This window comes from Heliangelus exortis, chromosome 8 (genome assembly GCF_036169615.1).
Source record: "Heliangelus exortis chromosome 8, bHelExo1.hap1, whole genome shotgun sequence".
NCBI classification, from domain to species: domain Eukaryota; kingdom Metazoa; phylum Chordata; class Aves; order Apodiformes; family Trochilidae; genus Heliangelus; species Heliangelus exortis.
The window spans coordinates 25,685,803-25,710,621 of NC_092429.1; the positions used below are offsets into that span (position 1 = coordinate 25,685,803).

A 24,819-nucleotide genomic window follows, 5' to 3' on the forward strand; every position below is an offset into this window, starting at 1 on the left:
CCTGAGTGTTGACCAAGACATGGGTGAGTGTGGAAGGGGCTTTTTGTCTCTGAAAGGGCAGCAGTGCAACTCCTAGCACGTAATTCAGAAAAAGAAACAGGACAGCTTAATCCTGCACACTTGTTCCTGCTCCTGTAGGACTACATCTATGTCTTGGCACATCATTGCCATGAATAATGCAGATCTGAAAAACTCAGTCAGAGCCAGGACATTTTGAAAGAACTTGTTCATCAAATAGAGAAGTTAGTTAGAGCTGGTGTAACAGCACAATGCTTTGTGCAAAGTGTGCAGTTTTTTCTTTTTGCTTCTCATCAAAGGAATAAATAAGAGGAATCACTTGCTGAAAATGTGTGCTTGATTTCCAAGTTTTTGAGAAGGATTTTGCAAAAGCAGTCAGCAGCAGGGAATTACTGCTTTCATCTTCACCAATTTTACAGGCAATAGAGCTAAGCAAATATTGAATGTGTTTGAAAATTTTATCTTGAGTGGCACCAAGGATGGAAACAAAGTTTTTTAAATACTTTTTATTTATTGATATAAGGTGACTTTTCTAGACAATTAAGTGTCTGTGTGCTACTCTATTGAAAAGTGAAATGAAGTAAAATGGTACAAACCATTTGGACTAAAATAATTTGGTTACATAATTACACCCTATACCATGCAGCTGGAGAAATATGTCCATGATTCGAAGAGAGGAATAGAGTTTTTAGAAGGAGAGGAGTCTTATCTCCTTTGCAAACCCGAATCACACTAATTCTGTGAAGGCCTCTTGGACAAGGTTTAATTGCAGTGAATTCAAATTCTGACATTGCAGCCTCTATGGTGTGTGATTTGTAACCAAAACACTGCTTATGGGCTGCTGGAGAAAAAAAAAATTAACATAAGCCTAACAAGACCCATTATCCCACTGTTTCCCATGGATACATTTTTAGAGGAGAAGCTTTTTAATTGTGTCTCACAGGTATACACAACTCTGTAAGATCATGCTAAATACCAAGTCCTAACAATTTCACAGAAACTCTGCCATTAGCAAATTACACACTCATTGCTCTGAGGGTGTCTTCTTAAGCTCCAATTAGAACCATCTGAATTTGAATGCAAAAATAGTGTGGACTAATGGATTGTTTAACAAAGATACAGCTCACTGACAACTAAGGAAACAATGCATGTAATAGCATCTGCTAAGGCTGATGCATGTTAAATAGTGCTGGAATTAATATAAATTTCTGGCTCAGTAAATTACTGCTTTAAGAATTGATTCTAATTACTCCCCAAGTAAAATTGTACTGCAGTTCAATTTATGGTTTATTGTTACTGCTAAGGGCATTTTAAATTACTTAAAGAACACATGTATCATATATATTTAATCTGCATAGTCATAGCTATGTTTGAAACAGGGTGAAGCATAAAAAATTTTAAAATTAAGTACCTGATAGATGTTTAGAACCCCAAGAGTGACATTAAAAGTTTGTTTATAATGATAATGTCAAATGCTATGTTGTAATAAATCAGATATCTTTGTCAGAAGTTTCCTTTTTGAGCAACTAAGACTATCTAGATTATTTTTTTCTTTTTAATTGCATGCTTCTGTTGTTGTGAGGAAGCTTCATAGATACGTCCATGTACAAAATATTTTTTCTGGAAAAAACCTACAGCTGAAATGTATAGTGATGTGTTTCTATACTGAAGTATCAACATTGAAATCAAAGTTGCAGAAGTATATTTACAAGTGTAATAAAAGACTTCAAAGAAACTTAAATATTTTCTCTTTTATGCCTATTATATATAAAACTACTCAGTAAAAATATTTTATAGGCAACACAGATGATAAATGTCTAGTTTGGAAACAATGCTGACAAATTTAGACTCATAAATTTCACTTTAAAGTCTTTAAAGAAATTATTTTACATTATGCTACTAACTAGTATCTAAAAATTAAAGAGGTAAAACTAATTAGTATGAATTTAAGAAACAGTTTCTGAAATACGGGATTGAATTAATGTTTGTAGAATGCTCCCACAAGAAAATATTTCCATGTTCCATCACTAGAACTTTCTAGAATGAGTAAGAAAAAGCATAAAGAAACATGAAATAGGCAGCAGCCCTGATCTTTTGGAAAGGAGGGCTAGAAGGCTAAATTAGAAGATCCCTGCCAACCTAATAGTTATTCTTTTTTCTTACTTCAAAGTACGGTTTAATAGTTATAATTTTGTTTGTTTGTTTGTTACCAGATCTGACATTAATTAACCTTTTTACTTAAATTATACAAGTTGTTTTAAAAAAATATTATGACTGCAGGGAAATCTTCACTCTAAAAAGAGCTTTCTACATAACAAAACAATAAATTAAACAACTGCAGCTTCTTCAATTGATTCTTGTGGGAAGTGGCAGGGATGGTGTGAGCGATAAGAAAGGAGTGTGCAAATGAAGCCACTTGCTTAACAAAGGGTGTCACGGTTTAACTGGAAAACAGTGGAAAACCACCAAAAGAAATGGCAGCAGGGGCAGCCAGAGAGAGGAGCAGCAGCAGGGACAAAATCTCAGCAAAATTTCTGCAGAGATTTCTGCTCAAAAAGCCCATCGTGTTACTGAGGGAGCCTTTTGGGTTGTTGGGACAATGAGTTTCACAGAATAAAAACCCCACTGTATCTCAATATGGCTCCAAAATTCCACACAATCTATCAAAAGATGTCTGCATCCTCATAGCATAATTCGGGTTATCTCACAAATATTGTGTAATATTTTCTCTGTAAGTGCACGTGTTTTGCTTCCACTGAAGATAACAACCCTAGTAGTTTTTAAAATGTGAACATATTTTCTCTGTTCTCATCTACAAATGCTTTCTTTCAGATAAATACACTTTGTTTCTCCCCCATTAGTATATAGTTCACTAGTGTGTAATGCAGACTATGGATGTGGATGTATGGGCAGCCCTCCTGTATAATAAATTCCCACACTGTAAATCTTCATGACATAACTGCATATACTAAAGATTAATGTTGCATACAACTGAAGTAACATGCTAAACTTTAATAAGGGTGCTTAAAAATAGCAGTTTGGCTTTTACTAGGGGAATATTTAAAACTTGTTCAGTTAATTTGTGTTGTAAGAAACAAGATGGGAAAGGGAAGGGAGGAAACCTAACACTAATTTGTATTCTTTCCCTCAAGACTATTGCAAAATCATTAATTATTTAATAAGGCCAGGCTGGGAGCAAGGATTCTATCACAGGGTTCCATTGTTGGTGAGTAAGGGAAGAATGAATGACATCATTCACCTGGAATAGTGCAAGACATTTGATACTATCCTGCACAACATCCTTGTCTAAATTGGACTGAACTGTACTGTCTCTTAAAGAATTTGCTTAAGAAAATCTGAATTTTGTAAAAAAGAGCATTTGTTCAATGCTTTTGACAAGCTCCAGCTGTGTATATGTGCATATATATATATATATATATATTTCTTAGAAATTGTACTTTCACCTTAGTAAAAAAATTTGAAAGACATGTGGAGTGCCTGTGTGTACATAGGTAAGAAAATCATAACTTGTGTTAAGTATCTTCCAGATATTCTTGTATATAGAACCATCTTGGCTGCCGGTGCCATCTACTGATAAATGGAGAAGCCAGTCAATAGGAAATAGATCAGACAATCAAACTGAAAAGCTGATGTAATTATTATGAACTATTCATTCAGATGGGAGAGATATACCAGCAATTAATTTTATCATGGTGAAAAGCTCACCTCGGAGTCTGAGATGAGAAAAATTTACTTTCTGGTGTTTAATTTCCATATTTACAAGTGTGTAAATATCACTACCCACACAAAGTAAGACCAAAATAATGTCTGTGTAGATAAAAGGTATTTGGTGTGCTGCCACATAAATTTTAAGATGTATATGAATACAAAGTGTAGTTTTAACTCATTAGTAATACACATGGAGAGGGCAAAAAAAAAAAGCTTTAGCAAGATTTGTTTTTCTTGAGATGTTTCAAATGCAGTAGCAGTTATATCTTGTTGCAGATGTGGATTTGAAAGCTGTTCTGGATTCAGCATTTTTTATGTTGTTCAGAGTTTATTAAAATATTTTTACTGTAATTGCAGGTTCTTACAGCTACACATGGGCAGATGCTTCTTGTTTTGAATTGTAATTAACAGAACAGATCTTAAGAAATAATTGCTGTAATGATTGTAGTAACTACACTTTGCTTCTCCTGCAGTGCTAAGTGTTGTAGGCATCACCTGTTCACTCTCATGGTTATTGCTCCACAGACTGTTAACAACTGATGGCACCATTTAACTAAAGCTCAATTCCTAAAGAATTACAAGTCATAAATATGTTATAAAAGTATCAGCAAAGCATTTGCTGAACTGTCAGAGGTGTAATATATTCTCCATTAACAAGTTCTGCAGACAAATTTTGTCGGCTCTTTTCAAATGCTTTTAATTCCTTAAATGGTTGCTAAAACTTACACAGAAATGATTGTAAGAAGTAGATATAGTTGAGATTTAACAGTTTTCCTAATCTTGTCTGTGATTTGGTTACAATGGATGTGTGATTGATGAATGATAATTCTGATCTCAGTTCTGTTGAGGGAAGTTTATAATAAATATAATGAAACTATATAATATGTCCAGAAAAGTATCAAGAGAGCTGGGAGCAGAATCAAGGAGATGAGACTTATATCCACTTCTAAATAAAAAAAAACAGTGTTACTGTTTGTAAGTAGCCAGCTACTGTATGTCTGGCCTGCCATCTAGCAGGGCATAGCAGCATTGGGATGAGCATTGTTATGGTGTCCCACAAAATTTGTTCTAAACCCATTTGAAATCATGCTTGCTCAAATAATAAATCTATACCTGCTCTTAAACTCACCAGCATATGTTCACTGGTGATACATACTCATGGTTAGTTCATACAGGCCCCCATGGGCACTGCAGCTGAAATGAAGACATCCTTAGAGTTTAGAAATCTGTCCTAGTTTATTAGTTTAAAGACTTATTATTAACCATCTGTTCCAAACTGTGAGCAAAAACTACCATTACTACCAAAAGTAATGCTGTTGGATTACTCATACAAATACCTGCATGCTAGTGTCCAGTGGTCTTCATCAGACCAAATCTTCAAATGTTATTTTATTTATAAGCTCACAAATTTTTCACAGTTCTATCTAAGCAGTGTTGCTAACTTGATGCAGCTATAATGAGCTGACCATCTTTCATTTTCTCTGAAGTTGCTTATTACACTAATAGATCCTTTTACTCTTTCAAACTTGTCAACATGACTGATGCTTAATACACTACCTAAAAGTTTATTATGAAAAATAGCTATCAAGAACACAATGGAATGAATAAACCGTCCCACTGAAGGTCTCTTTTGGGGAAGCGATTCATTTCAATACCAGTTTCAGAGCTGGTTGCCACCTAAATACAAGATTCCTAGAAGATATCATCAAAAGGGAATGGAGACATTTAAAGAAATTTGAGCAACACAAAAATAATACTGTCAAGTGTAAAAAAAGTAGAGTAAAACCATTCAGTGGAAAGGAATTGAAAGTACTGAGGAGGTAGAACTTTCAGCATTTGTTCAGCTACAACTCCTGTCAATATTAGAAGTCAATCTGAGGCTATATTAAGGAGCTCTGATCCACTGCAGACACAGCAGCACCAACTGCTGGAGGCAAAAGCCACAGCTCTTCTAAATGCCCATTTACTCACATCTTATGTCCACAGTTGCAGAAGAAACTCTTTTTGCATGTTGTTGATTGCTTTAGAAAAAAAATTAAAAAGAAGCCTGAAATGAGGAAAATATGCAGTATTTGAAAAGATACCTGAAACTAATTATGCCCTTTCATACTTTGCAAAATGCTCTGATGGCACAAAAGACTTCAGTTTTGATACCATGCTTGACTGAACAATTTTACAGTGTCTATCAGTTTACCTTGCTATTAGTGGCAGGTTTTTTTCATGGCCATTTTTATTTCTACAATGGACAGGAGAATTAATTTAGGTACTTTCCTATCAGTCTTCCACAGTTTTGAATTCACCTAGTTGATTAATAGTCAAGGTATCATTATTAGTCATGCTATCATTACTCATGTTGTGTAAGGCTTACTTTTCCGAGTGTTCAATATAATGTGACTTTAACAAACGGTCACAGTTATTTTAATAATGACAGAATAATCAGTGTAATTATGATTTATTAGAAATGATCATTTGATGTTCACTACGTTTCAATAACCTTTTCATGAATTGGGCTAACATCACATATAAAAGATACTACTTAAACTTATGATCTAAGGAGTGGTACAGATCAGATTCCTATCTGATGTGGTTTTGGTTATAGCCGTAGCCCAATGTTGAATTATTTGAATGGAAAAATTGGCACACAATTGGAAACTGTTCTGGGTTTGTGGATCTGGAAACAGAACGGGACCTAATTTATGTTAAAAGATTCTGAAGTGATTAATTTTGACCAATTCATTAGTTCATAAATGATGATATTAACTATATGATCTATTATGATCTTAACATCAGATTTTTCAGTGCTCATAATCTGAGATGGTGTTTAGATCACCCCGAGCTTTTTTTCTGTAACATTTAAAATGAAGTTAGCACTCCCATTACTGTCTATTTTGAAATAGTGCGCAACTATCAGAGCATTTGTCTGATATTTCAAGATAAAGGAAATACTGACAGATACCTTGAATAATTTTTGTGTCATGCCCATATTGTCTGATAGTCTCAGCTATCCTAACCTAGAGCATCCTGTGGCACCCCTGTAAGGCACCCAGTCCTAAGTCCTCTTCCATGCTGATAGCCTGTGACCATACCAGGACAATCAATGGGAAGACCACCCACATGAACTGGGACAAGGGGAAGGGGGAGAGGAAGCTGGGAGGGGAGAGTTACCTAAAAATCCGCTGCAAGACCTTAAGTTTCTCTTCTGGAGACTCTTGTTCCAGCAGCCTGAGATGAAGACCTGCAAAAGTCTGTTATACATATTGTAGTCACTAGTAAATTCCATAGGATTTCTGAGTTCCTTCATACACACCTCTGCCATTCAACTATTGCTGGATGCTTATGAATCAGGAACCACAACTGAGCTTGGACTACCAAGAGTTATTTTCTCTGTATGAAAAGTAATGAGGCTGGCAAAAAGCAATTATGTTTCTTCTTGTCACTATCCAGAAGAGGAAAATACCTTCTTGTCCCAGCCCTGGTGTCCAAGTCACCTATATCCAAGGTCAAGTTATGCAAATTTTGTATGGGAAACTACAGACCAGACTATTTCCCTTAAGACTGTGTTTCAGAGTGGTTTCACTGAGATACAGGAAAATGATGATAGCAAACTAATTATTGATAAGCACCATTAAACATGGGAGTGAAGGCTCTAGGGTCAATCCTGTGACTTTCACAGCTCTGAAGCAGTTTGCAATTTAATTTTAGCAGAAAGGAAAGTAGGAAAATGTTTTAAGCAGGACAAGTGAGGAGTGGGTCTGGTACATTCTTCTCCATGAGTGACACTATTGTCACTTCTCTGTTGTGTAGGGAACTTCCTGGAAGGGAAGTCTGAGAAACTTAAAAAAGCTCTTTTCTGTAGGTTCTGTACTTCTTTTCCACTCATTGCACTCTTAGGACTCAGAGGACCACACTCTGCTTTCCACAGAGAAAACTGGCAGCGTGGACTCCACAGGCTCCCCAGATACTGTTTCTTCTTCCCATGGCTCTCATATCTTTTCCTTTGCTGGATTTTAAGTCCCTCATGTGGATGCTGTCTCTTGCTATATATTTGCTCTATGCAGAGCATGGTATGTTTAGAGACTTGGCTGAAATCTTTGTTAAAGCAATAATGATACAATCAACTTTCACTTGCACTATGAATGGGATTACCCAGGTCCCCAAGTCCTGACACAGCACAACATTCACTCCATCAGGACACCCTAAATAATACTCTCACATAATACCTGACTATTTCAGCTGCTGCTTGTTAATCCTCTCTGCTAACAGAATTTGCCAGGAAGGTTTTCTGAAGTTGGATACACCAAACATATTCATAGACCTTAATCTATATATGTTGTATGAATTATGTCTTCACTCTATCATTCACATCTATTACACTGGATAACTGAAAAACATAATTTTAAAATTGAGAATTTGTAAATTAAATTACCATGAATTATTTTTAAAGGTTTAAAAGAAATAAGTCCCAAATCGTTTATCTAAGTATATTGCTTACAGTTGTGTTAGTTATTGAAAAACAAACCTGGTGATGTTGAGAAAAAAAATATACTAGAGGAATGTCAGAAGAGATCAAAGATCAATCACTCTTGAAAGGTAAAGAAAAAGAAAAGGTATGGAACCTAAGGCAAACAGTGACCTTAAAAAAGCAGAAATGGTAAAACCTTGCATGAAAATGTTCCTGCCCTCATAGATGTTTAGTGACAACTACTCAAAGACTCACTGCACCAAATGAAGTTGGTGCAAAGTGAAATTCAGAAGTAGAATTCAGTGTAGCAATGAATTTGAGTATGTAGAAGAGGAGACTCCAGCCAAATTAGTTATCAGGATGCATTCCTACTGTGGATATAAACTACTCTTTTTATCAGAGGATAACTTAAATTTTGTGACACCGAAGATATTTTTAAAGATAAATTTTAGTAAAATCAAAATGAATCCATGGAGTACATTGATACTTTCTAATCTTTAATAACAATACAATAATATAATTTTAAACATTTAGTTCTATTGCTTGGGGAAGTTATTTATGGGACAATGAGAGTGATAAGATTCTGAAGTCTCCCTTCCTACACAAGCAGCTAGGAGGATAATTTTGTACATGCCTTAAATAGGGAGGTTCTAATTTATCATTCAAAAATAAGAATAACATCACACTTTGTTCAGTTACATAACACTACCGTGCTCCTGATTTGTCCTGGAGTGAAATTATGTTAATATTATTAGGAAATTTTTCTAGCTATGTATTTAGAATTGTGAATATAGAATTGTGAAAATAAATCTGTTTTACTTTTTCATATTGGACTAGATCACAGAGAATTAAATTATGTAATTACCTTTAAATGTATTTTGAAGGGAAAAGCTGGAGATAGGGTTCACTGTCCCTAGTGGCAAGTATGCTTTATACATTAATTGATCATTTAGACTGGAAGTCAAAAATTACAACAGTAACAAAAAAAGAACACTTAACTTGTAGAGTACTAATTAAATGTACCAACTCAATAGATGTTAGTTCATTTTCACATGGAACCTCATTAAGGCAAAATGTTCTGTACAAATTAATCATTCCAAATAGAACTAGTGGCAATTCTTAATGTGGTTTGCATGTGAAGGATTATCTGTCAAATTACAAAACTAAACAAATCAAGTACATACTATGCTAGATTATGTCTGATATCCATTTGTTTAATTGGGACATTGGTTAATTTTTTTAGTGCAATCCTGTCTGTACACACATGGCTTCAGGATTTGGTGACTTGATTGCATTCTGTCAGTATTTGGATGTTTGAACTAAAGTTTATTTAAGCTGATACACAAAAGTGTTAACAAAATGGACTTTCATTTACATTCTGTTTACATTTTAGGCAATTAACAGCTTTCTAATAGACAGGTCAATAAAGCAAGACAAAAATATTAAAACCCCCACAATTAAGAATAAATAAAGCTTAAAATAAATGAAAAAGCTTTTTAGGTGCCAAGTAAAAACAAAACATTAACACATTTAGGACTAGATCCTGGAAGAGTCTGTTAAATATAGTGAGAAAAGAATTAGATCCTTAAAATACTCTAAACAATGGAACTAGAGAAAGGCTTATTTGAAAATGGGTTTTTTTAAATCAATCATGTCCATTAAGACTATGCAATTTTTAAAATTGAAATATTATCATAGAATCATAGAATGGTTCCTTCCATAGAATGGAAGAGACCTTAAAGTTCATCAAGTTCCAATTGCAAGAAGAGTGAATTTAAAAGATGTTAATAATTTTTTCTTGCCCCTTGACATCTCATGTGATTTGAACATAAGGGCAATATTTGGTTGCCTTAGTTTGTGCTATTTGTATACCCAGTATAAAACTGAATATTGCTATGAGACCAATTACTATAACCAATGATAGTTTCCCTGTACCTCACCTGTGAATTTTTGGGAAGCACAAGCATAGCTGAAAGTCAGAAAGACTCCCAAATTCTCTGGTTTGGTCCTTCCTTCAGTTTAACTTCCAAGCAGGGAGATGATGGGATGATGAGCACCAGGAGCAGGGGAAAAGGCTGCAATACTTTGAGATTCTCAAATTCATTCTTGTGAGAGATTTTTGACCATGCAAATTGCTGTACTTCCAAGTACCTCATTAGAGCTGTGATTGCTTACAACATCAAGAGCTCCAGTGCCTTCCAACTCCCTTTACACAAGTTCTGCTTGCCTGTCATAGATTCCTTTACATGATTTATGGGCTACTCTAATGACCACTGGCTCCTAGAATAGCATCCTCAGCATTAGAATTCCTCCATCCCTGTAAGGAATAAGATGATTTCTACATAGAAATAAAAATATCACAACAACATACATTTAGTGACATGAATATATGTTCTTGGCACAGTTTAAGTATTATGATTTTTGTGAAAGCAACCTATAATATAATGGGTAAATATAGGTTGATTTTTTTCTGTTAACTCCTGTTGCTCAATTTTATCCTATCCTTACAAAGCAGTGTGAGGCACAATGAATACATATGAGGTCCTAAATTCACAAATGCACAAGCACAGGTTTTGTAAGTTAAAGGGATGACATGTAGTACAGAGAGGATGATGTTCTGTAACAAATTCTCATGAATTTCAGATTTTCTTAGTTATGAAACTTGGCACCAATGATTTTTTTAGACAAAGAATAACATACTCTGTTCTCCAGGGGAACAGTCTATGGGAAAAATCAACTAAACCAGAATAGGAAGCAAATTATAGCCATTCCCAAAGGAACTGGGTAAACTGCAGATCTTCTCTCTGGTGCCTACTCTGTCTCATTGGCCAAGACCTGGTTATTAGTAAACTACAACTTCAGTATTTTTTATTTGTTCTTTTTTGTTTAGTTTTACATTTTGGTTTTTTGTTTGGTTTGGGGTTTTTTGCTTGGTTAGATTTGTGGGATTTTTTCCCCTAAAAGCAGCTTTAAAAACACAGGGAAAAGAACAGGAAAACACACCACTGAGGTGTAGTACCTGTACACATTGCTTTTCATTCCATATAATTTTCATTCAGTGAACTTTGCCTTCAAAAATCAAGAAAAGTACTCCTTAAAAAAAAGTACTCCTGTAAAGACATTATTTTCTTGCTGTGTGGCTTAAATAATTAATGAAAGGGCATGATCTAAAACTTTTTATATAAATAAACAGGGATAATTTACTTACTTCACATGGTAGTCAACATTCTAGTCATGGGGAACATTGTATTTATCTGTTGGTTTAGTTCAGGCATGACAGACTGATATTTCTGTATATTTTGTGCACATTTGACAAAGGCGACATTTGCTGCTATGCCTAAAAATCAGTCCAATTAGAGAGCATATTGCATGCAATTGAAAGAAAAAAAAAGTACATAATTAATCCCTTAATTGGTGGTAATACTTTAAAAATGTCCATAAATAAATAACATAATCAGTCATTATGTCCATATTAATTACACAGGACCTTTTTTATCTGTGACTTCATAAACAGGAGCAAACTGATACAATTGCCTGTGCTTACATTGCATTAATATGTTGAGAAACATGAGTAAAAAACCCAAAACTAACACATATCAGTGTGTTCTCAGGAACCCAGTGCTATTATTTTCATATTTCTTATTCTTTTGTGTGCATTAAATGCTGTACTAGATTTTTATTTAACATAAAATAGACTTAAAATTTAACGGTCTTTATCTGGACGGATTCTTTTCCTAAAATCACAATTCCTTGTATCACTGAGCTATCAGAAAGTCTCAATTATTTCTGCAGATATTGCTCACATGTAAAGATTTATAATCCTACATTTTGTAGGTATAGAGGCTAAGAATGCCATTCAGAATCAGAAGATTTGCATTGGGGATACATACAGAAGGTAGTGACCTCTGAATACCCAGAATATTCTTGTGATTAGTCTGGCTAGAATATTAAAATGTAATGGTGCTGTAGAAATCCAATGGAAAATTAATAAATGAAAATGCCAGATTTTTATTAGCAACACATTTTTTAGATTTCTTAGGTAATTTCATGTTAACTCACACACCTCCTATGCAGCCCTTCTGGGTACCAGCATGGATCCTCCTGTCCACCCAATATTCCTGCCAGGACTCCCACATACATAAAAATATCTTAATTTTAGTAACCCACTTCAAGCCCTTCAGTCCTAAATCATCGAGATCAGCTTAATTATTATACCTATAATGCAGTTCTCATCTGTCTATAACCATTTAATAAAAATTATTTATTATTTAAACCAGACAAGTAGGATACTGGAAGTTGGAAAACATTTTTGTATGAAAAGCAGCATAGTATTTGCTCATTGAAAGAATAATTCTGAGTGTAGTATAGTTGCAAAGAATGATTAATATGTTCCTAACAACCCTGAAATTATCTGTTGTATATAGTACACGTGAAAATTTTAACTAAAGAGTTTCTAGTCGGGTATAAGAGACAGTAAAGCCGGAACATTTCCTGGGAGATTGCAGACTTCCCTCCTTACTCACCCTCTTTGATTGCTACCTCCTTAATTTTTCCCTGATGTTTTCTTGGAACTTTTCAACAACCAGAGCAAAGAGTTAATTTACTACATGAATACTAAAGGAAAATTTCTTTCTGCTATACTGAGTGTTTAAACATTGATAGGAAAGTAATTCCAGATGAAACTAAGGCCTGGTAAAGGATCAACTCCTTTTTCATGCTGACAACAAAAGGTGCTGACGGTGCAGCCTTGGCATAGTTTGTTCTACTGAAAATGTCTTTGATCACTTGAATCAAAAAGACTATGCTGGTAAATTTAGGCATAATGATATTGCTAGAGACTTCTGAATTTAGTTTTGCTAATATATAGATCTGGCTAATGCATCTGGGAAAAAAAAAAAAAGATGGAGAGAGCTGTTATATCTGGTAGACAACCGGGTTTCATAGCAAATGCAACATGCTGATTTTTTTGCTGGCTTGGTAGTTTCTGAACTATTACTGAATGAATGGGATTATGTGCTTCAAATGTTGCTAGCTCTGAAGGCATATTGAGTAATCTGAAATTATAAATTACAAGATAGATTTATCTCACTTGTGTTTAAAACACCCAAGTTTTAAAAACACCAGTCAGGAAACCTCCTGGAACTCAAACAAAATCAGTTGCAATTCCTAATTTTGCTGTGAAACCAGAAACTGTAAATATTTAGAGGACAGTTTCTCAATCTAATAAAGTAGAATCCTTAAAAAAAAGTAGCAATAATTTCTTTTTTTCTTGATCCAAATTTTGCCTAATTTAATGCTTATACACACATTTACATCATCATTAAATTCCCAGTAAAACTGTCAATTTGATTTGTGCCTTTAGTCACATTTCATAGAGTCTAGATTCTAAACTTTATCCGGCAGTATTCCATCTCTTTTCTGCATCTTGCATTTGTACATTCATTGAGTGGCTTTGTAGGAAAACTAAGGAATGTCCATCTCCTGAAAAAGCATTTAATGCTCAATTTATAGCTTGTAGGAAAGGGATGTCAGAAAACTGCCATGAATCTCCATGGCACGTGTGAGTCTGTGCTAGCTGATGTTAGGATCTCTAGTTCTTCGTCTTATTTTTCAAATAAACTGGCCAGTTCTTCCATTTATTTAAATGAATTATTTAAGATGAAAAAGCACAAGCTGATGTTTTGGATCAGTCTATATTTATCAAGGTAAGTTTTAGTAATATCAGTATCAAAACAAAGTAATTCTTAGTGTTGCAGATATATCCACAAAATGTTATTTAATGCAAGAGTCCTGTATTTCTGCCCCTCTTGACTTGAGATTGATGTGGTATCCTAAGTGAGATTAAAATTCAGACAGTTTATTATAAATAAAACCTCTTTTCAATCACTTTCGAACTCCTGGAAAGATGAGATAATCCATTATTGAAGAACACTTCGAATCCTTTTAAACTAATTTAATTTGGCAATTTCCTTGTATCTTAATCTGATTTTTCTCAATTTTCTCTTGCATCCTCTGGCCCTCAAAATGCTTAACATTTTTTTATATCAACAAAGAAACGCCCCGCTGATGAAGGACTTGGAGCTTTTAGGATATTGTATTTATTTAGGGGGCCTTGACCATTTAAATTTGATATTTTATAGAAACAATAGAACAGAACAGACCTACAACAACCATCTAAGTCCAACTGCCTGACTACTTGAGCATTGACCACAAGTTCAAGCATCTTACTTTTCTTTTGGCTAAATTATTTTTATCAGATAATTAAGCTCCTGGATTACCAATCATGGGAAGATAATTTGATAGGGTTTTTATCCCCATATGTAATTCAGCAGAGAAGAGTGAAAATGAAAATATGTAAATGTATTTGAGGGGAGGGTAATGGGAGAATACAAAGGCAACACGATCTTTTTTTAAAACTTACACTCATTGTTATACACTTCTTTGCTGCCTTTTTCAATTTCAAAATATTAAATGTTTCTCTTCAGCAGTAAACATTAATCATTAAGCATTTGCATTCATCATGCTATTGATGCAAGAGTAATCCCTGAAGCCCCTGTATTTTGTGATATTAAAGACTGTTTATTACTCTCCAGATCCTGATTTGATCTTGGCTTTTAAAAATAAAAAATAAAAAGGAAAAAAGTAATCTACAATAATTGTTTGTTCCTTTATAAACTCTTTTTAAGAGTCCTGATGGACATGGAGAAAAATTCACTTTAAGCAGCCTTTTTGGGGATCTAAAAACTTCAGGCATAATAATGTCATAGCAGACAGTCAGTAAGTTCTTGCCATGTTAATGGATATCAAACTTGTTCCACTTCCAAAATGCACAGATAAGGCTTTATATTTTTATTTTTTATATTTTTATATTTTTAGTTTCTTTAATAAAAATGAAGTCAAAATACTGATGTTCCCAACACTCTGGGCTTCAGCCTGTAAGTCATAGCTTGTTTCCTTTGTTTTAAATGGAAGCAATCAAACTCAAAGCTAATTAGAGATGGGTAAACAAGAAATTGAAGCTCAAGTTGAGGGAACAAATTTAACTTTGAAGTAAGTGGAATTCAGAAGTTTGAAGAAGAAAATATTAATGAAACTTGACGTCACATTTTTTTTTTTCCAAAGAGTATTTAAAAAAAACAAAACCAAACAGCACACTGAAGCTATTATTGCTGCACTGAGACCTGCTGCTCCTCTATAACTCCATCACTTTCTCACTAAGCCCGGCCAGCAGTTATCGTGAATTATCTTTTATAGCGAATTACAGTGAATTATCTTTTAAGATTCCTTGTACTTACCTTGGAGCTGCAAAAGCAGGACACTGCCTGCAACTATAAACATGTATTGTTTCGTTGCATTGCCATCATAAAGGATGTTTCCTCAGTTTGCTGTGGTCAGCATTAATTTGCAGATTTCTCAATTTCCAGGAAGTCTGCCAAAAGAGCAATCTATTCCTTTTCTTGTATTTATTGATCAGTGCAGTGCTGCTATATACAAAGATATACTTTTTATGATGAAACAATTAAGCAGACATTGAGTGAACAGTGAAGAAATATGTTTTTTTAAAGTTTAAAATTTATTACTACTAGCTTTGATCAAATCAAATATTCTGTGATGCAAGAATGAAAACTGATCATAGGACTCAGACATTGCAAAGGCAAACATAACACAAACAACAGCTGTAGATGTTAGATGGTCTTATCTCCCATAAGTAAGACAGATTGAATTTTTAAAAAAATCTAAATCTAGAAAGATAGGAAGGAAATGGAGAAAGTATTTTAAAAAAGATTTTTCCTCAATTGTTTCTGGTACTGCCCAGCCTTAAAAAAACATCTATTACTAAACACTTTCAATCAGAATATACTGTGTTTATCAGAACATAAGCAGGTAAATCAATGCAAAGCTACTCTTCCCCTTTTATTGAGACAGAACGTGTCCTTACACAAGACCTTTTGGATCATCCTTCTGTGATCAAAGAATAAAACCCACTGTTATCACCAGAGAATAACTTATTTCCAGAATGCATTGGGCTCTACCTGAATCTCATATTCTGGAAGAAAATCACACCTGTAAATTTTTTTTTTTGTGGAGCCAAAAAAAAATTATTTTTGTGGGTCAAAACCCACCTGGCCATGTTCCTGTGTGACCCACACTGGGTTACCCTGCTCTGGCAGGGGGTTGGACTCAATGAGCTCTCAAGTTCCCTTCCAACCCCTGACATTCTGTGATATGTCACCTTTTTGCCCTAACCTGTGGGCAAACATGTCATCAAGGACACTACAGTCCCAGGTTGTTTTTAGTGTGATTCCTGCAGCATTCTTGACTGCCTTGTAAGATTACAGCAAGTCTTTTATCACACACAATTTTGATCATGGCTTTCTATGCTACTGCAGGATCAGTCCAAGTAATAAGTAATAAAAAGAACTGAGAACCATAGTACCTCTTCCACACTGCCTTGGTGCTGGGATATTTTATAATGTGAACCCTATTACAATTTCACAATTTCACAAGTGTCCTCATAAAATATTTTTTACTGTCTGTTTTGATAGTTGCAGATTTCTAAATCTTGTGGCTGAGCCATGCTTTGGTTTTTTAAACAACAAATGCAGATCTGGGTCAAATGTTGCTATTGCAGTCAATACTGACAAGTATGCCTTTCAAAATATATGTATATTTAAATAATAGTAAAATTAATGATCCCTTTCTAAAGGCAGGCATGTATCAGCCACCTTACCCTGGTTTTTATTATTTTGCCTCCACCACCATATTGTTTAGTCTTACATGGGCATTCCCATTTTCCTGTTTTGTAGCTGGCTGCTTTTGCCTATTCAATTTCTGTTGTCTTTGTTTCTCACCCTTTTCCCAAAGTTATGTGATCTCTCCCTTGTACAAGACATTTTTGTGCAATGCAATGAATTTGGTTCTGTAGCTAAAGTATTTGTAAGATACCACTTACACTGGCTTGTAAGAAATGAAAAGCTAACCTGCTGTGGAGTAGCCAGAAACAGATCACCAAATATTTGTGTCTGTCTTGCTTTTTATCTTGCCCCAGCTTTTCTAAGTTTCTTCACAGCCTATATTTTTTTCTCTGTTTTCCTTCCTTCTCAGATGCTCTTTAGGAAATCTGTCTCTCCATCTAGCTGGGGTTTTTTGAGGTGTTCTGAATCTTACAGACACAGATCTCTTTCCTGGATGGCATTTGATGGGCAGTGTACATGAAATCAATCTGGCTTAATGTTAGAAATAGATTTAGAACATTTTTTAAATTAATTTACTGTCAATTTTACACAGTCAAGAGCAATAATGTGTATTCTGTTCTTACCTTTTCTAGTGAAAGATGTCCCTGCCCATGGGAGGAGGGATGGTCCAGGGGATCTTTAAAGATCAAGCCAAACCACTATGTGATTATATGATTAAAGTATACTTATTAGAAGGGAAAAATACTATACATAGTGTGAGTAAACTCCCACTGCTTCCAGAAAGTTTATACTTTTGATTATTGTTCTTTGGCTCTAAGTAATGTAACTGTCACAAGCAAATGCTGATGCAGAAATGAGGAAAATGTGAGTTACTATGTTAAATTGACTTCTTTTCTCATTTTCCATGACAATACAGCCTTCCTGTGGGGGAAAATTTCTCATGTTATAGCTGTCTAATTGCTAAAGTTTTCTCAAATATTAGAGCTATATTGAGCACACTCTGCCAGTTTTCTACAGTACACTGCAAGGATAAAGAGTATTTTCTGAACTTAAGTATATCTATTTTCTGGTTGCTGGGAAAGGATTGGGATTCAGCAAGTCTGGATCAAGCCTGCACTCAGAGCATCGATTTCAGAATCATTCATTATTTCCTAATTGCCTGAGTAGTGCCAGGTCTGATCATTAAGAAAACAAATCAACAAGTAGCCTACTGAGAAACAGAAGTGTTTTCATCCTGTAAGTACTTGATGCACTGAATTCATATGTACAACATGAGCTGATTTTTTTTGCTTGATACAAGGAGGAAACAAGTCTCTTGGATCACGAGGCTTCTGAAACATACATTCCTGTTCAAATTGTGAGGAATTTGAACTGATGTAACTCAGAGCACCTGAGTGTTAGGGATGAACTCAGCATTGCTTTAATCCTTTCATGATCTCTTGTTTGCTCAACAAATCTGTAGTCTCATTCCTACATATTTTTTTAATTCCAAGCACAACTGATCTTAGCAACAGGTGTCATTTTGTACATGAGAAACCCCTGACCTTCATTCACTCCAAGTTTTCTTTCCCTTTCAATTTCATTTCACTTTTGTTGCTCTTTCCCTCCCTTTTAGGTGTATTATTCAAGCTAAGGTTCACCTGTTCCTGTTCATTTGCAATGCCTGTAGCACATCCTGGGGCATTTCATAAAGACCAAGTCATCCTAATTACATTGTTATTGATAGGATACGTTTCCAGCCTAATTTAGTCTTGATATAGTGCATGTTATCTTACTTTTGCATCTGTTCATGGCAGCAGTCTGCTGTTTGCCTCAGTGATCCTAATTTCATAAAGTCTGAAATACTTACTTTTTTTCCTAAAGGATGTCTTCTTATTGTAAGTATTAAGCCACTGAAGAACAGATTTTATTTTACTATGTGAGCTATAGCAGCAGTGATTTATTATGCTTGACACCCAGAAATAAATTATCCTGTTTTCTCTTTAACCTGTAAGATGTTGCAGGAATATGCCTAAATGTCAAGCCATTTTGTTTAAATATGTATGGAGTCACCTAGAATCATTTCAGCACCTTAACATTCAGATAGAATGTTACCCAGCAGAAATCTCTGGATTACATCTGATTTCTTGTTAAAAATGGGAGAAATTCTTTAGTGCTAACTCAGTGTACACTATTTATACAGGGGCACAGCTGAAGTGGTCTGTTGCTGGTTTATATGTAAGCAAGAAGTAGAAGTTTATTCTGGATTCATAATAATAGATACAGCTAGGGACAATACTTTGTTGACTTCCTATTTAGAAATTAATTTAAATGGCTTTTATCGTATCTGCCTCATGTCACAGATATCAGACAAAGGCAATGGAAGAGATATTAATTCTGAACTAATCTAAGTGGAAGGCAGCCACTGCAAGATTTTTTAATTCTTCTTTGGGAGGAACTGGACATATCTTGATGTAGACCTATGGGTATCTCCAGCACACCTGAAGCCAAATGGTGCAGAACTCTGAATCAACAATGGGTGAGAACATGGGACTAGGATATAACATAGTGATGGCTTACACTGATTCTCTAGACAGATTCTGAGGCGACAGAGAGGTTTTGCCTTTTCTTGTGCCTGCTTTGCAATGTGGGAGTATTGCAGAGCAGCTCTGGGAAGGACATTTCACTACAGAGTGCTTGGACTTGTCTTCTGACCTTCATGACATAAAATTCTGAGACCTTAAACAGAAGCACCAGGACATTCCTTTCCTGTGGGTGAAGCAGCTGCTACATCTATTACAGTTTCCAATATATAAATAATTGCAGTAGAATAACTTACTCTGCAGATATTTTAAATGGGCTGGAGTTTCCTGCTCCCTCTCCAGACTTCTCCTTCAGTAAGATGACTTGCCCTACGTCCTGACAGCAAATGATTACTCCTGTAATTCAGCATGGTGAGGAGGTATTAAGTATGAGAGCAGCTTTTCCAGCTATATATGTGAAACAAGAGTGACATCTAGTAGTCAATTAGGGAAAATACAAGTGAATTTATTCAGTAACTCTATTTCCTGTCCTGTAATGAGGTGCTGCACAATTACTTATATTCCACTTACAATGCAAAGCACCACTTGTTTGTAGAGCTAAAGCACTTTACATGCAAGAATTATTTAAACCTTGTAGCACTCCTCCTAAGAATTTTTCAAACCAGTTCCATTTTACAGCTGGATAAGCAAAGTATAAAATGGCAACCATACAGTGACTCACCTGGTAACTGTGCCACAGCATCAGCAGACTGACAGGGGTCAGTCCAGGTGTATGTGTGTCTGGGGTCATCTGGAAGCAACAGTCAGTCATGCGAACAGCTTCTGAGTTTGAATAAAAGTTTGATCACACTTCAGCTGCAGCAGCAGTGATCAGGTTAGATGAGGCTGTGAGCAGATTCATCCAGTAAAAATGTCTCTGTCCATCGCAGTGGGGTCGAAGGAGATGATCTTGAAAGGTCATTTCCAGCTCAAACCATTCTGATTCTGATATTGCCTCATTGTGCTGGACCTGTTAAAGAGTCTTCTGACCATCTTAGAAACTATTAACAGAACCCTAAATCAAATTTACATTAGAAAGCTTCAAATTTCTACTTCAAAGTATTAACTTGGCTCTTATGTGTTCATTTTCATTTGTTCCTGCATTTATTGCTCCCAGTAACAAACATTTCTAGCAACTTAACCTAGCCAGATTTTTAGTATCTCTGATTATAAACAGCTAGAGACAGTAACTGAAATTAATTTTAATTATTTTCTTGCTATTAATTCCCATTTTTTCCTTGCATTTGTTTCTACTTGAACTGATGTATTTCTAGAATAAACAAATAAACAAGCTTATGGCTATTTAAAATTTCCCTTAGTTTCAGTGTTTCGTATTAACTGGACCACTTTCCTTGCAAAATAAAGAATATTTGATATATCGTCTCTTTCTCCTACTGTCAGGTTTCCTAGAAATTTCATAATCCATTAGTATTCTAGTTTCTCAACTGGAAACACAAAACCTTCAAAACTTTCTATAGTTCATGCTCTGCTTTCTGAAAGGCTGTGTTTGCTTACTGATCATATTTGCATGCTGTCTGAAGAAGCTGGTGAAGTGAAACTGTTGAATTAAAATGGAGGGGGATTTTGTATTGCTTTTTGCTGTTGTGGTTGGTTTTGTTTGGCTCAGGGTGGGGGTTACGTGTGGGTTTTTTCCTTGTAAAGTATAAAACTTTTATTTTCCCCTCTAAAAGGAAGATCTATTAGAAGGGTTCTCATTTTCTTCATAATGCTCATAGTGCAAAAAGTTAGATCTACTTTATTACAGGCTTTTGAAGACAATTATTTTTGTCATTCTCCATTTTACAATTGTGTAATTTCTCCTTAATGTCTTCCATATCTTATGCATATGAAAATGTTTTAAGTTTCATTCTTAAAACACAGTCAAGATCAATAAGTATTAAGAAAAAGGGAAATATCTATGTAAATAATTATGGTCAGTAAATCCCTGATTATACTAAAGGTACTTTTAGCCACTTCAAGTACTGCTAAGACACCTATAAAAGCAGGAGAATGAAGTAAGGCACACAAAGCTAAACCAGTTGTCATATTATTCTATAGAAACCTATTTGAAATTCAATTGTAGTGTAATGCAAAAGGTACTGGAGAAAAACCTATTTGTTTGAGCAAGCTACAGTTTTTTCTAGGTGATGTGACCTATGTTCAATTTTCCTTACTGTCATTCGCAGCACATAAAGTGTCTATCTTAAAAGTAATCCTACAAAATTCCTCCAGGAAAGCTGTGCAGATGGGATAGGCAGTACTAAATGGTACAGAAGTAGAAGAGAAAAAGAGGTTTTAGGGATGTGAACCATGGAAGGAAATGGATGCAAATTAAAAGCATCAGTCCCACAACATAGAATTACTCATGCCAGTATGGAGATCAGTTGTATTTCCTTTAATTTACCACATGACAGAATAGTGCAAATATACATCAAGTGCTGCCAGCTGATGTTTTAACAGCTTGGCTTTCCTACTGTGATAGTGGAGTACAGTTTATAGAACTGCAATGAGACTTTTCTGCTTTTCATCTTCTAATAATGACAGTATAACAAGATTCTTATGAAGGTTTCATGCTATTGAGAGAACAAGCCTGATCTCCTAGAAAAGCTGAGTAGGAGACATGTATTTATGGCTTCCTCAGTCCTCAAGTGTTCTGACACTAAGCCATCAGACACTTTCTGAACCAGCATTCATACAGCAGACTGGGAACCTGTCTTCTCCTTGTATCCATTTGAGAACTTAGGAACAAGCGAGTGATTTTGTTCTGGGGGTTAAAAACAATGTGGTGCAATAAAATGATCCCAGCATTTTGTAGAAGGTTATTTGAAAAAAAAAAAAAAAAGTTATGAATAAAGCTTTAAAAAAGCCTACAAATGTGTTCTAACAAAGGAGCTCGTTTTGAATTGATGTAGGATTTAGGACATTAATTATCAGTATTAACAAAAAACAAATTTTAAACATCTGGTCTAAATAAAATACACATTTGTATATGATCTTCACTGTAGATTTGCTAAGTGCAAAGCCAGTTCAGCTGTTCATGACACATAGTTACAGAATTTCATAAAACTTCTCATATGCCAAAGGTTTTCATAAATATTTATCAGACCCACAAGAGAATTTAAGAGGCAGTGTGTGTCTGTTCCCAGTAATATGCAAAATTTACTTTGTTTTTCCTACTGTCAGCAAAATAAGGTTATTTAACATATGATATTCAAATAAGTGAAAAGAAAAGCTGAGACAAAGGTGAGAAAATTTCTTACAAGTCTTATGCTGTTTTTTTATGGTTCTGTGCAAATACACTACTGATCAGAGTCATCTTCCTATGCCAGAAACCAAAAGAAAATCAGGATAGATGCTTTTTTTTGATTCCATTTGTAAATTGTAGGGAAAGCTATGAAAATAAATAATTAAACAATTTGCTGGGTGTGTACCCATTGTCCAGAACATAGTAAGGAGTACTCATTTAAGGATGCTAATTCAGGGACTTTTCACAAGCGTCCAGCAACACGAAAAGGGGAAATGGTTTTAAATTGAAGGAGAACAGGTATAAACTACATCTTGCCAAGTTTTTCAGTACAAGGGTGGCAAAACTCTGGAACAGAATAACCAGAGGAGCTTTAGCTGACCCCTCCCTGGAGGTGTTCCAGACCAGATAAGATGAGGCTTTGAGCAACCTGGTCTACTTCAAGTGTCCCTGACCATGGCAGGGAGGTTGAAGATGATCTTTAAGGTCCCTTGCAAGCTAAGCCATTCTATGATTCTACTATTACTCCTTTTAGTACATCCTGGAATAATTTATCTTAAGTTCAGGATGTATGGGATCCAAATCTTTCAGCCAGTATCCATACCGTGCTTGGTGAATGCAATTAGAGAGAAAGAAATAGCAGGATAGCTATTGGGATGTTCCAAAAGGTGGTGGTTGGTATTAGTTAATCAATACCATATGCTGGGTGTACATAAACCAGAGTGGAAGAATTGCAACTTATTTAAATTAAATTTGGCATCAAATTAAGATCTTATATAGAATTCTAAAGGATGATACATATGTGGGATTTGAAAATATTTGGAGATGCTCTTGTTCTCTGACTTAAGCCTATAACTCAAGAAATTGTAAATGAGTGACAATCTTGTCAGCTTTTGTGTGTTTGTATGTGCACTTGACACATGAATGAGACTTGTCTAAAGGATACCCTTAGGCAAGTCTCAAAGGGAGCAGTTGTTGAAAAATAACTCAGAAATTTTGAACAGTGGGATTATTTCGTATATGGAAGTTAGAATTCTGTGTAGGCAGAAGGGCACACGACGAGTACCAAGAACAATTAGTACCAAGGACATAACCAGTCCTTGAAGAAGGCTGTTAAGCAAGAGGTTTTAAGGGAGTCTTATGTTAATCACCAATTGGGAAGAGAAGATCCAGGACTACTATGGATAATTGGACCTCAGGAATGCAGCAAGTGATGGAGAACCCAAATCAAGAAGGAAAGACTGCTAAACCAGTCTTGGAAGGCTGGAGTTTTAGAACTTGTGATATTGTGTCCTTTAGGTGAACTGACTTCATTATAATGCCATTATAATTTTTAGAATCACACCCTCCAGGTCAAAAAGATGAATGATTCTGAGCTCACTATACAATACTGCAAACAAGGTGTCCATATCCATCAGAAAATCATGGATCCCAGGCTTATGTATAGAGTATCAAGAAATACCAGGATTATAGACCAAGTGCAGAACCATCAATCACAAGATTTCTCAGATGCTGAACGACTGATCCAGAACTATCTATTGATTACAGAATAATCAATCTGAGGATTACAGACTGAATAGTAAGTTATCTATTGAATACAGAATAACCAATCACAGGGTTATATATGGGCTGCAGAATAAATCGTTCAATGCCAGGATTCTCTATAAATTGCAGAATCATTTATCTAGGATTACCTTTCAACTACAGAATCACTGATTAAACCCTGTATTATATATGAATTACCAGTTTCAGGTTTACCTGTTGACAGCACTCTGGGGATGCCAAGGCAGTGGCTGAGCCCTGACTTCCAGGACAACCCTGATCCCAAAGGCCCACGGAGGCAGATCATCCAGTCATGGGACCTATCATCGATCCCACAGTCATCCATCACTCCCAGGATCACCCATCAGATTCATCAATCACAATCAATCTCATTGTCTTTTTGGCCATTTAACCTCTGAGGGACTGCTGGAAAAAACAGTTAACATAGTGGTATGGGTTGGAAGGGAGCTCTAGTGATCATCCAGTCCAAACCCTCTGCCAAAGCAGGGAGATAAAAATATCCTGGAGCTGATGCTGAACTCCTGGTTTCATGTGGTGAGACACAAG

At 35.3% G+C, this 24,819-nt stretch overlaps 2 long non-coding RNA genes across 3 annotated transcripts; both read right to left on the minus strand.

Annotated features, from left to right (window-relative positions):
• Positions 1 to 711: 711 nt before the first annotated feature.
• LOC139799278 (uncharacterized) lies at positions 712 to 12,202 on the minus strand. Of its 2 annotated transcripts, none has more exons than XR_011727206.1 (4): positions 11,418 to 12,202; positions 10,150 to 10,526; positions 5,719 to 6,992; positions 712 to 856 (listed from the first exon to the last, which is right to left on the minus strand). It is a non-coding gene; the product is annotated as an uncharacterized lncRNA (long non-coding RNA). The 2 variants fall into 2 exon arrangements; XR_011727205.1 differs by having other exon boundaries at positions 712 to 859.
• A 17-nt stretch (positions 12,203 to 12,219) lies between these two features.
• Positions 12,220 to 20,709, minus strand: LOC139799280 (uncharacterized). Its single transcript, XR_011727207.1, has 3 exons — positions 15,505 to 20,709; positions 13,331 to 13,445; positions 12,220 to 13,293 (listed from the first exon to the last, which is right to left on the minus strand). It is a non-coding gene; the product is annotated as an uncharacterized lncRNA (long non-coding RNA).
• Between the last annotated feature and the right edge of the window lie 4,110 nt (positions 20,710 to 24,819).